Genomic DNA, 14,215 nt, shown 5'->3' with positions numbered 1-14,215 from the left:
AAGGCAGGAACTGATTCAGAGAAAAAACAGTTCAAGAGTAAACACATCACTTTCCACCTGCTGCAGCAGCCGCTGTGGTTTTCTTTATTCTCATCCTATCATACAAGACTGTCAACCTCTATGGAATCAGTTTCAGCTCTACCAACTTTACCAATAAAGGCAAATTACAAAACCTGTCTCTTTCTTTTTCTTTTTGAATACTCTGCCTTTTTACTGCTGGATTCAGACACCATTAGTATTTGAATTTAAGCCAAAATTCTTGCAAAAACCAGATGTTCTATACAGAAGCTTATGCTTAATACAGAGCTTTCTACCGCATCTGAAGATGCTCTTCCCAGCGGACAATCCACAATGCTGAGGGCTACAACTTTCACCAGGAGGTCCACATGATGACCCATCACAGGAAGACCCAGACCAAGATGAGTAACTGCCACAGCTGTGCCCAGCATGACACTGCATTCATTAAAAAAAAAAAAAAAAAAAAACGAAGTCCAACATCAAATGAATCCTCAACGGATTTGTAAGTCCATAGTGAAATCTCTTGAACAGGCATCAACACACAGCCAAACATCCTCAAGGTTTTCTTCACCTGTCTCTCTCACACAAGTCACGTGCATCTTGGCAGCTGTTCCCTTAAAACCTCTCTCCTCCCAAAACATTCTGACCCCTTGTCTCACTTCCCACTTCCCCACAGGCTGGATATAACCTGTAGCTCCATGCCCCATCTAACCTCTCTCATAGAGGTTTTCTAATTCTTCTCTTTTCTGTGCCATAAAAGCAAAAACGCAGGTGCTAAAAAGGGAAGCACGAGAGCCTTTAAAAGAAGATCCCCTTACCGGAGAATATTTACACACCAGTGTCTTCCTTCTCACATTCATATTCCTCGGCACTAAATGGCTGTGACAGGTCACCACATGACACAGGGAGGGTGGTGGTCACAGTTTTGTGGCCCTGCTTCCCATGGACAGGCAAGAGCTGAGGTGTGTACAAAGCCCGGGCTTCAAGCAGGCCTCTCTCAGGAAGTGTCGTGCAGCCCAGAGAGCTCGACGCAGGAAGGCGGTAGAAGTGGGTCGCTCTCTGACCCCATCACTGACACTGACACTGTCACCCCTGGGGGGCCCACGTGCTGGAAACCCCTCCCTATCCCTTCCAGCCACCCCTAAGGAACCCTGAGAGCCTCGATAAGCAGTTTGAAAACTATAGGCTGGATGATGGCTACGGCTTTCTCCTCCTATTCCATCCTTACCTGTGACCTAAGAACGCACATTTGTTTTTACCAGAAATGACCATCTCTTTTCAAAATACCTTCTAATGCATTACAATCAACTACCCTTTCTCCCCTCTCTCAAGAAAGAAAACCATCAGGATATCCAACCTACGACCTCCTGAGCTGGTGCAGCTGATAAAGTCTGCACCTGAGCCCCAGTCCTCAGGGCAGCCTTCCGCATGTATCGGAAAACTAAATACTTCCCGTCACCGTCAGAAGTTGATGCATCACAGACCATCAAAGGTCACACAGAGATGGAAAATCATGCACAGCTAAAGGATCTGTCTGAGGCTCATAGTTAATGCTAACTGCACCAGGAGCCCAGGAGCCAGACTCACTTTTCACTGTTCACTGCTCCGGACAAAAGGCGTTCAACAGGACAGAGCCCCATCAACTCCACGGGGGGCCTGGAAAACATCGGAAAAGTACAGGCCCTGGGGGGTGGCAGATCCAAATGCCAGTGCATATCCCGGACGCACGAGCACTTGGCAGCATTTACATGCAGAGCTTCTGCACTGGGGCGCAGCACCCAGGAGCCACTCTTGTCTGGCAGGTGGCTCCAGCTGTTAACACACCCCAAGGAGAGAGACTGGGAGGGGAGGGGAGGGCAGAACCAAACCGCGGACGGAAAGGGATGAGTCTGATCCCCTCCTGAAGGCCGCAGCCCCGTCTGTTTCTACATTTGCCCCAGATGGTAGCGGAAGCCAGGATCAAAGTGTGCGCAGTATTCACGGAAACGTTCACTCCAATACCTGCTGACGCATCTCAGAGCCTGAGGAAGGCAGTACTCACAGCATGGTTTATATTTTTATTTTTTTAAATTCCTTGGCTCTTTCTGTATTAAATACATTTCCCTGTGATCCCTAGACAATTGTTATAAAAGACTGAAGTTTAACAAATATTGCCAGCACCTGTCCAAATGAAAAACAAATCTCCCTTAATAAAATTTTACTTATAAGTTTCCCCCTAAAAGAATTATGATAGATACATTATCACTATATAGATATGATAAAGCAAAACAAAAGATCCACAGTGAAACCCTGAGGATTCTTCCCCCTTCTCATTCTCCCCACTCCACCCCAAGATACCTCCCTAACAATTTTTGTTCTCAAATCCAAATGATCCTTGACAGCAGGCTCTTCCTAGGGTCAAGGCTGATAAGGCTGGATGTAAACTAGCACCTTAGGTGGGTTCCATGCCTGAAGCAGGGAGAGAAGACTGTGGCAGAAACTCTACAGGGTGGAAGGTTCTGGAACAGTCACTTCAAGGCTTATACTGGGGAATCAATAAGAAACTGAAGTGACCTCCAGCTAAACCCAGCAGCTTGAACACATGCAGTCTGGTTTCAGAAATATTCCTGACACACCTGTGATGCTGTCATTCCCTCTCCAGTTTTCTTTGTCCTTGTGGGTCTAGGCCTTTGTTCCACAGAAAGTGGATCTCACATTAGAGGGTTTGAAGATCAAACAGAGATAAACGGGCATGTGTTCTGACTCTGCAGACTAGAGGAAGCCGAAGCCTAAGTGGGGCAGTAAGAAGTGGGGCAGTTCATAAATGTTCTTACTACAAAAATTTAAAAAATTAATCTGTAAACATTAAGATGCAGGAATAGCTACCTCTGGTTTTCTTCTGACTTTTCGAATTCTTTGGGCTTCTCTTCTTGACTCACACTGACAACGAACAACAAACGGTGAATGATTCCAAGCCTCACAGGCCTGCTGTGCAGGTGGACTCTTCCTTAATTCTTCAAGGAAAACTACTGTTAGACGCTGCAGCCCTGAAAGGGGACACAAGCACTGAGAAGGCTCATGAGATGCCTTTACGGTTAAAGTCTTAATGTTCTCCGCATTTGTGGCACAAAAAATGCCAGCAGGCCTCTCCTAATTCTCATAAGCCCTGATGACACCGAGCTGCAATGACAGTTCACAAGGTGGCCGGTCACTCAGCGGGGCAAGTGGGATCCACACTCCCAGCCCGGCTCAAAGGAACTCGCAGGCAAGTGAGGCTGCTGACTGGGGAGGGGCTGAAGACACACTTACAGGGGCAAATCTGGGAGAATGAATCAAGGGCAGGAAAGTACGGATCTGGGAGAGCAGGGTGGTTTGAGACTGAAAGGGAGCTGACACCAAGGCCAGAGGTGGGCCCAGCAACTGTGGTGGCCTGAGAATGCAAATTTCAATCTGCCCCAGGCTCATTCATTCTGTACACGTGACATCTCTGACAAACAGGTCCTACATGCGGATGCAACAGAACGGTTAGCGGTAACTGTGAGTCCTCTGGCTTTCCTCCCCCCTCCCCTTGACCCCCACTCCCACAGAGAATCTGCACTTTGCCTTGGGGAGGACTAAGATCCTGCTGGGTGGCTTTCTGAATATTGGTGTGCAGCCTCCATGACATGGGGAGGAAAGGAAGGAGGCAGAAGTCTAAGGAATGACCAGACTGGCTAAATTGATCTACTTTCTGCAGTACCAATGGGTGGAGGGGAAAGATGGAGACAGCATGGTTGCCAGTGGGGAGGAAGGACAAGATTTTTGGCTTTTCCATCCAAGCAGTTTTGAGTTCTGATGCATATGGAGAGGAGAGAAAAGGGGACTTATAATCACTTTGAAGAAAGTCATGAACCAATTTTAGCCCTGTTGAAATGACTTTCAGCTGCCAGATCCTCTCTTTACCATGGTTCCACTCCAAGACAAGATCTGCTGAGTGCTGGCTTCCTGAGGTGACACACAACACTGGTTCACCAACTCTGCGATCTGTGACCTTGGCTGCATATTTTAACATTATGTATAAACTGGTTTCCTCTTTCCTGTACCCATCACATTTCAGTTCATGATGACCACTACAGGACCAAGATATATGCATTAGATTAATTTGGGAAGTCATAACCAGGTTATACATACTTTGTTTTTCAAGTGATTTGGGTATTTTTCCCCCTCTGGGAATCACGAAAGAAATGAAAGTGGTTTGCTAAGAAAATTCATAATGTAAATGTGGGTATGTTTAGCTTGTAAAAAGGAACTAAATGGAAAGACTATTGTAGTAGGAACAAGTAAATGAATGAAAGTGGTAAGTTATTCTTCTGTTAAGACCCCAGAGACTGGAGCCAGGTGCAGCTTTTCTGGGGTCACTGCCCACTAAGTAGTTATTTCATGTACCCGAAGTTAATTAAATTTTTTTAGAAAATAAATGTGTATTTTCTAAATATTCTCTAAAACAGTGAATTTTCTTTAAAAAAAAAAAAAGAATTATGAATGATATTAGTCCAAACCCTCCCCTATTTTAACCACTTCACCTCAAAACACCATACATGATCTTAGCTGAGACCCATGAAGTTCTCAGTCTTCTCCATCCCTCCAGGAAGCCCCACTGGTTGCCTTCCTTCTCACATTAATTCTCTCCTAGATTTATCACTGGCTGCTCACCAAATGTGGATTTTTTTTCCTTTATCAAACTATAATAAAAACATGACTCCAAAAATTCCCCCAAACTGGAATATGGTCATTTCATCATGATTATCACCATACAAAATCTTTAGTGTTTATTTACCTACCCTGGGCACCTATTCAATAATGAATCAATAATGAAATTGGACTTAGAAAGCAATTTTTCCCTAATTTGTTCTTTAAGCTACATGTATCAAGAAAAACTTACTGAACAAACTATTATGTATATTAGAACACAAGGAAAGAAATGTCATTTTAAAATTCCAAGAATTCTAGCCAAGCATAAAATGTTAAAAGTTTTTTTAGGTTTCACATTTTGTTGCTATTTTAGAATGCATTTAATTATCTCCTATAGTAAAATTCTGTGGAACAAGTTGGGGATGAAGGGAGTAAAAAAGTGAGAAAAACAGTTAACACAGTGACGGAAGTTCTGGGGTTGAACAGACTTGGGTTCCAATCCTACTTTCTGGCTCTGAGACAGTAGGCAGGTGCCTTAAGCTCTCAGAGTCTCCTCCCGATAACATCAGCCATAACCTGTAACATCAGGATAACAAGGGCATATACAGTATAAATGTAAAATGAACATGTAAACAAAATAAAGAATTAAATAGTACTAAAAAGTATTCAAGCTATATACTTAACATTTTGTGCCTTCCCTGTATGCTTTATCTTAATAAACACAATAAATATTTAAAATATATATACGTACCATTTCCTTTCAATTATCTAGCAGTCAAGCCCAGTGATAGAACTGCCTTTAAACACAGGAAATGTGGGCAGTTTCCAAGTGATTTGAGGGTCAGCATGTCCTTGAAATGCAACCTGAAATTCTACCATTAGGGATTAATTGCTTTGATTAAAACACTGTACTCTTCAAGAATATTTTAAATGCGAATACCCCCATGAGGCCTCAGAGGAAGGGAGTTCTTCCCATCACTCCCAGAAAAGACAGCACTGAGAAATGGTTGTCCTGAAAGGGCAAACTGGTGTGGGAAAGTCAGGAGAGAAGAGGGAGCCCTGGGTTGAGTACAGGAGAACAGACAAAGACTGCATGTTTGGTCACAGAGAGTGCAAGCAGGTAAGTGGGGATAAGACCCCAGAGGGGTCAGGAGCACAGCAAGGAAAGGCACCCAAATTTCCCAACTGCAAGACCAGCTATGGGCAGCCCCCAGGGACAGCCAGAGGTCACTCTGTCATGTACCCCATCCTGAGTCACCCCACACACTCTGCCTGGAGCGTGACTGGGCCCAGAAAGAGCCGGGGGAGGGACAGTGGTTTAGGTCCTATCCCTGGCCTGGGGCTGGGTGGGCAGGAGGCTGTCTAACGAAAACACTCCCTTGTGTAGGGAGAGGCAGGGAAGCAGGTCAGCCTGGCCCCAATGAGCCACGTGGGAAAAGGTAAGGTTCACCACTGTCCACCTTCAGGCCTCAACACGAGCCAGCCCAGGCAGACGCATGTTCACAAGGAAAGAGATGCTGGCAGGGCTCGCCAGGGCTCTGCAGAAGATGGCTTGATTACGATGAAAATGGGTCTTCATTATTACAGTGTATGTGTGGCTCTGAAACAAATTAAAAATTCAATCCAAAGTTCTAATCAAATTATTGTCACATACCTGTTGTTTTGTACTATATGAGATGGCTCGTACCCCATCCTTTGTGCCCCAACACAGGAAATCTAGAGGGGACCCTGTGTCCTTTCTTCAACATCTGAGCAATTTCAGGGAGATTCTTTTTGTCACATATATTTCACACTTGCTCTTTTAATTCAAAATAATAATAATAATTATTATTATTATATTATCATTATTTCTTATTATTTTAAGAAGCCTGGAGTGAAATGAAAATCTTCTTTATGGCACCACCTAACACAGCTACTATCCTCCTTTTGCTGTATTTCCTTTCAGTTTTTACACGTTTCTCTCTTCTTTGTTATTTTTGAAAAAGAAATACATTCACATCGTATAAAAGTCAAAAGGCACAAAACCTCTCCCCTCTCCTGTCCCCCCAGCTGCCTGATTCCCCTCCTCAAAGGCAGCCGAAGGAACAAGTTTCTTGTTCAGATATGCATTTAATGTGTTTCTAAATCAAGTCTGAAACTTGCTTTTATCGACCTTAACAACCCTGTTCCAGGTTGCTACGCAAAAAATGATGTTAATAACTGCGTGATTTTCCATCGTCGATAACGTTCTTACACTTAACCTGTTGTAATTAAACAGTAAGGTTGCTCTCAGGTTTTCATTATAAATAATGCTGCAGTAGCCATCAGGGGACACTGGCTGGCTTTTGCCATACTGTGGACTTTTTCCTGAGGCTGGAGCTGTCCATCCCCCTCTCCATCTCCACCAATCATTTTGATAGTCGCACTGAAGGTAAAGAGAAGCACGTGGTCCACACCACATGAAGCTCTGGAGTCCATAGTCCACACCAGCCCTGCCGCCCTACTGGAAAAGACCAGCTCATGTGGAAAAAACTAAACCTATCAAACTGGGCGGGGTCAAGCTGATAACGCCCAGACACTGCATCACACACGACGGCCAAATCAAACACCGTGTCCCCAGACCGCCAAGCACAAAGGCCTGTGTACGACAGCATCTTGAGAGATCCTCTGGACTGCTCCAACATGTGCTCATACCCCGGGATCCGCAGTGACACGGGTTAATCCACAGGGTTAACGTGTCCCATCCTCATCATCATTCTTACGCAAAGGTTTGGGAGATGAAGTATTATTACATTTATATTAATCATGATCCTTAGAAAGGGGAAGGCACAGTCTAAATGAGTTTCTAAAATAAAGCTAAGATAACAAGAAGATCTCAACAGCATTTTCGCAGAGGCAGGCAGTTTAGGCGCTGCTCCCAGGCCACCCTGAACTTCTGGTGTGAGGAGTGCTGCCCTAAGTGTAAACCACTTACTCTGACCTCCAGGTCCTTAAGACACTGAGGGCTTTGATAGAAATTCATCTCAAATCCAAAAGCAAAGGAGCTGCCATGGGTGGTGTGTGGAAGGCCTTTTAGGTGATCAGGCAGGAACAGGGCAAGGACCCAGGGGCTTTCTGCCACGCTCTCCATCTCCCCAGCAAGGGAAGGACTCGGCAGGCTTTCTTCTCCACGCCTCCACCCCATCAGCCATTCTCTTACTCATTTGGATAAGCTTTCATTGAGGAAGCCTTAAGGCCAGGTACACAGTAGATTAACAGAGGAGTAAAACAGTTCACCTTTCAATAATTACTCTTGTGGAGGGAGACAGATATATTAACAACTATTAAGCACCAGTTCACACCAAGGCGGGGGGGTGGGGAGCAACAGGAATGTGAATTGAGTTTGTGTATGAACTGGCCACGGCACACAGGCAGCTTTCCTTTAGGACCGACCTTGGACAGGATGTGAATTCATAACCTCCCCAACCGGGCGCCGACCTCAATTCTCTCTACTTACTTGCAAATCCCTACTGACTTACAAAGCCTTTCCATTCAAAAGGGTTCAATCTGGGACGTGTGGATTAAAGTGAGACGAAACTTGCCAATGAAGAATTATCCCCTGACCTCCCCGGGGGAGCAGTCTCCAATGCTGATGAGACAGCATGCTGGAAAAGGAAAATGCCCACAGACGTTGATGCTGCTGAATAGGAGAAATCAATACGTAGGTCTAAAGCTGTTAAAAGACAGCCTGACTCTGTTGCTGGCTTCTAGTGTTGCTGGTGATTTCAGGCTTTTGCTAATAATGATCCATCATTCTGAAAACCCCAAGGGCCCTTCTGCACTGCAGGAAGACTACGTCCCCAGAATTCTGGATCCCCAAGTGCCAGTCTTGGGTGACAACATCACATTTTTTTTTAATTAATTAATTTCTTATTTATTTATTTTTGGCTGCATTGGGTCTTCGTTGCTACGTGTGGGCTTTCTCTAGTTGCGGTGAGCAGGGGCTACTCTTCGTTGCAGTGCGTGGGCCTCTCACCGCGGTGGCCTCTCCCTCTGCGGAGCACAGGCTCTAGGCGCACAGGTCTCAGCAGTTGTGGCACGCAGGCTCAGTAGTTGTGGCACATGGGCTTAGCTGCTTTGCAGCATGTGGGATCTTCCCGGACCAGGGATCGAACCCATGTCCCCTGCATTGGCAGGCAGATTCTCAACCACTGCACCACCAGGGAAGTCCAACATCACATTTTGAAGTCTGGTTTTCAAACACTTTGCTTACCCCACATGGATCAGTCCTGGATTTGCAGCAGAATTAACTGTTGACGATTCTTCAGCAATTCTAAACCCTTTAAAATACCTGTTGTCCTAGCAATGTGTTCCAGTCCTTGAAGCCTCACCCAGTATAGGAGCCAGGGCATCAGTTCATCAGCAGAAGCCTGGAGGAAGGCTTCACTGCTTTGAATGCAACAAAAAGCACTGGAGAACCCTGGAAGAGGGTCAAGAACTCTTCATTAATTGACTTAGAAGAAATGTGTGACTTCATTTTCAACCTGACTTGTATTAAGATCCAGGAGACTACAATCATGATTGCTGTGGCTAACCAGATCAAGCCTCAGTGTTACTGTCTGGAAACGCCCATTATTCCTGGAACCCGCCAGCAGGGCATCCTCAACCAGAAAGAGGAAACCCGAGATGAGGCAGAGGCCCAAACCTTCATAATCACACCCTTAGCCAGGCTGTCAAATACTGAAGTAAAACAAAGATTATTTTTATAGAGATTTTAAACAGTCTCACTGTCAGTCAGTGAAATAATTTAGAATCCCTCTTCTTACTGCAAATAAATTGGACAGGATTGGGAAGTGGAGAGGGGAAGTAACGTTCACTGTGTGACACTCCATTGATGATTTATTTATTCTTCAGACCAACCATATCAACCCTACCAGACGCCATGAAATGTACTTTCCATACATTAGTATTTATTATTCTAATTTTCCAGAGAAGTTAAATAAAATGCCTGCTTAGGAGTCATACCACTAAAACTCAAGGCAGGACTCAGATCCAGCAGTCTTTAACCCACCTCCCACCCCCACCTCATGCTCCTTCCCTAAAATAAAGGTCATTTCATTCACCACCATAAACAGCAGCCCATATGTCCCCCAGGTAGCCTGGAAAAGCATGGATTATCTAAATCCCAAGCTGGCCTCTACCCTCTTTCCACTGTACTGTCTTGTTGCCCTAGAAGACAGGATGAGGGAACAGGGCAATGGGTCAAGCTCCTACCCTCCAAGGGAACCACTTGTGCCCATCTCTACAACAAGTAAATGCCATCACAGCTGCCACCTTTGGCAAATACAGTTTGTTAATAAGCCTGTCCTATTCAAATTATCCTACCACAACCTTTCAAGGGGAATTTGGAAACATCCTAACTGTAGAGGTACTTTATCTTTTTTTTTTAATTAATTAATTTACTTATTTATTTATTTATGTATTTATTTATGGCTGCGTTGGGTCTTCATTGCTGCGCACAGGCTTTCTCTTGTTGCAGCAAGCGGGGGCTATTCTTTTGTTGTGGTACATGGGTTTCTCATTGCAGTGGCTTCTCTTGTTGTGGAGCAGGGGCTCTAGGTGCGCGGGCTTCAGTAGTTGTGGTGCACGCGCTTAGTTGCTCCATGGCATGTGGGATCTTCCCGGACCAGGGCTCGAACCCGTGTCCCCTACACTGGCAGGTGGATTCTTAACCACTGCATCACCAGGGAAGTCCCAAGGCACTTTATCTTTTGACTTATCTTTTATTTCTAGGGATTTACCCTGACAATACACCTCCCACAACGTGAAAATACACATGCATGAGGCTATTTATTGCAGCATTGTTCATAATTGCAACACACTGAAAACAAGCCAAATGCCTACACATCAGAGCATTGTTGAATAAACTATGGTACATCCACACAATGGAATACAACACAGCTGCAAAAAAGAATTGAGGAAGATCTCTATGAACTGATATGAAGTGACTTGCAGGACATTCTGTTAAGCAAAAACCGCAACATGCAAAAGAGTATCTATAGTATACTACCTGTCACGTAAGAAAGAGGAGATAAAATATTCATGTATCTTCTCATTTGTGCAACAAGAAATACAGTACGAGAAACAAGAAACTAAGGAGATGGGTTATCTACAGGGGGTGGGTGGGAACAAGGTGGAAAGAAGAGGGAAATGGGAAATTGAGAGGAGGATAAGGAGGAAGTAACACTTCTCTGAGCAAGCCTTTTTGAATTGTTTTGATTTTTAAAATCTTGCTTATGTTTCTGACATATTCAAAAATAAACAACTAAAATCAACCAGGATATGACGGGAACCCAAAATGGAGTATAAAAAGAAACAAATGAATCTAACTGTACTACAAATGAATAATATAACAACACTGAAGGGGGTGGGGAAAGAAAGGGAGTAACTTTGGAAAATAGTTACTTTCTTGACTAGATACTAGAGTATAAAGGACGACTAAAATAAGCCCCGTGCAGGTAGTTTAGAATCAGTCATATCAGTAGAAATTCAAAGATTTTTGATAGACAGATACATAGATAAGTAGTCAGATAGAGGGAAGTGTGTGTGTATATATACTTTTTCTACCTATGTGCTCTGAGAAGGTATAAAACTCATGACACCCCAGTGTGAATGAGTACGTCTAGCCTCTAAAATCTTGGTTTCTAAGCACCATTCTCCACTAAAGGAAACAGAGCTCCTTAGAGAAATGACTGCTTCCAGGACTGGGCAGGGCAAGTACAAAACGAGCAAAAACATCTTGAGATACCATAAATGAAAAAGTCCAAAAAAATATGATGTGGGACTATCTAAAGAACACAGGAATCAACTTGAAAGATCTCCTGATGGTCAAATCTGGAACAATTTGAGCAACAAAATAAATGATGATAGTAATGGAATAAAACAAATATCCCTGAGTCCATACTGATATTAACAAGTAAATGAATAAATAAATACAGAAGGGAAGCTGTTTCTTACAGTAGAATTCCAATGCACAAATGCATATGGGATGATAGAAACAGAAAATTACCATTTGGCAAGCATCATAGTAATGATCATCACAGGCAAGAATTATCAAGGGATTTCAAAGTATGATGAGAAGCAAGATATTTATGTAATCTCAAAGCACTTCCTGACAAGATGTTTACTAATTGCAAAGGGGGAAACAGTAACTTTTTAGTGGAGAAAGCTTACAGACAGCACCCTACCCAAGTGACCAAAGTTACCATCAGTAGCAATGAAACCTATTAGTATCATGCACCTCCTCACATGATTAACTGAGATGGACACAACCTTTCTGTGGTATTTTTTCAAAAATGCGTAACTTAAATTCAGTCATGAGGAAGCATCAAACAAACCCATTTTGAGGGACAGTCTACAAAATAACTGGTCAGTGCTCTTCAGAAGTGTCAAGGTTGTGAAAGAAAGAGACTGAGGAATGGCCACAAACCAGAAGATACTAAGGAGACATGACAACTAAAATGAAATGTGTGATCCTAAATTGGATGCCAAATTAGACGCTGGAACTGTAAAAAAGGCAACAGTGGGACAACTGACAAAATTTGAACAGGGCATCTTAGAAGAGTTAATAGTATCGTAGCAATATTAATTTCCTGGTTTTTATGTCTGTACTATGGTTTGTCAGATGATAGTATCTGGGGAAGCTGGGGGAAGCACAGACAAAAAGTCTGTGTAGCTATGTATTATTTTTGTAATTTGGGGAGTGGGGAGGAGGTCTGCAATTATTTCAGATGAAAAGTTAAAATATAAAAGTAAATGTAAAAAACAAAATTTTCCATCAAATTCTCATTTCTTGGGAAGTTGCCTTTTTCCTATGCAACCACATAAGGTGAGACAAGGAAACAGACGGAATGAAAAATAAGCAGATCCGTGTATGAAGTCCACATGCCAATGTAAGAAAGTCACATGATAAAAAAACCCCAGTAGAGGAAATCCATTTATAAAGACCTGGGGAATAGAATTCACTACTTTTGAGCTATATGTGGAAATACATTTGTGTGTATGATAAACATAATATCATGAATACACCTTCAAAGAAAAGAAAAGAAAAAAAACTGTTGGCCTCCGCAGACTACTTTCTGCTCGAAAAATGCCACATACTCAGAGGACTGTTTGAACCACAATCATGCAAACATATTACATGAAACAGCACAAAGAGGAAGGGAGCTGGGCGGGGAATGGGATCAGGAAGGGGGTGTTTCAAGAACACATGAGACGTCCAGTGTCTGGAAGTTTCTGAGTATTCCAGTTGCTGGCAATGACATTTCTAAATTGTAAAAAATAATGACATTAACACACCATGACTCACAGAGGAAACACTCTGTAATCAGTAATTTATTATTCTATTCCTCAGCTTTACTCACTGACTTTCACGAACCGAAGTGAAAAATCCTCACTTAGCGGAACCTAACTTGGCCTTTCTGATGGGGGGGAGGGGACACTTTATTTCCCAACATGCAATGTGTCACTGTTAGTTAATCAAGGTCCCTTCTAGAGCTACCAAACAAATTCAGTGAGTCCACGACTCTATGAGTAGGTACATTTTGTTCCACAGGCAGGCACTTCATCTAAAATGTGTTGGAGAGAGGCCACTTGACTGTGCTGTCTATAACTAAGGCACATAAAGCCAACTGCACAGCCCAGCTGTTTGAGTCATGCTTCCCCTGTAATGTGTGGTTCTCCAATGTAACATCTCTACAATGACCTTAGAAATCAAAATAAAAGAGCCATCACCAAACACAAAGCCTAGAAGGATCCTGCCAGCCAGGGCTCCACCCACTACATCAGCCATCAGACATCCAGCCTGCAGCATAGCTGTCAGACACGTGTTGAAGCCTTCTGGACCCCAATTCAGGCCTCCCTGTCTCCAGGTGGACTTTCTTTAGACCCCAGCCTCAGTCTGGTCCTCTTCCTCTATGTCTCCAAAGAACCCTGTGCTTCCACACTTGCTGGAACTTCAAACAATGAAGTATAATTGGCCATTTTCCTTCCCTCTCTCCCAGCTGGATTTCAGCTACCTGAAGGCAGGGTCCACGCACACCCTTCGGTACATCCCCAGCGTCTGACACAATGCTTGGCCCATACAGGCACCTGACACGTGCTGGCAGGCAGGTGGCACGTGTGTAAGGCACGCCTGATGTACATGCAGTCCAGCCACGCAGCACGTGGTTATTCACGTAACTTACTTCACGGACCCCTGCAAGCCAGCCGTGTTCTAGCTGGTGAGAACACTGGGATGACAAAGGTGGAGGAGGGGCCAGCCTCTGGAATTGAGAATCGAGTGGAGGAGACTGACTTTAAACACACAGCCATGCAAATAATTATGTAATTACAATTGGGAAAAACACAGTCAAAAAGCAAAAGTATAGCAGGGCTATAAGATCATGTAACTAGATAACCTGACCACATGAGGTATGAGTTTTAAAAGCTTACCCAAGGCAATAATGGAGGTTGGGGAGGATGGGGGCAGGGGAGAGGGGAATAAACTCAGCAGACAGTCACAACTTCACTATTTAAAATTCGAGGAAAA

The 14,215-nt window shown here is 43.8% G+C and overlaps 1 protein-coding gene across 8 annotated transcripts in view; it reads right to left on the bottom strand.

The window, feature by feature from the left end:
• The window catches only part of FHOD3 (formin homology 2 domain containing 3), a 505,109-nt gene that overhangs the window by 335,631 nt on the left and 155,263 nt on the right, over positions 1 to 14,215 (bottom strand). The gene's annotated exons all lie outside the window — the stretch shown is intronic.

This window comes from Balaenoptera ricei, chromosome 14 (genome assembly GCF_028023285.1).
Source record: "Balaenoptera ricei isolate mBalRic1 chromosome 14, mBalRic1.hap2, whole genome shotgun sequence".
NCBI lineage: Eukaryota > Metazoa > Chordata > Mammalia > Artiodactyla > Balaenopteridae > Balaenoptera > Balaenoptera ricei.
This window is presented reverse-complemented; position numbering and strand designations above follow the sequence as displayed.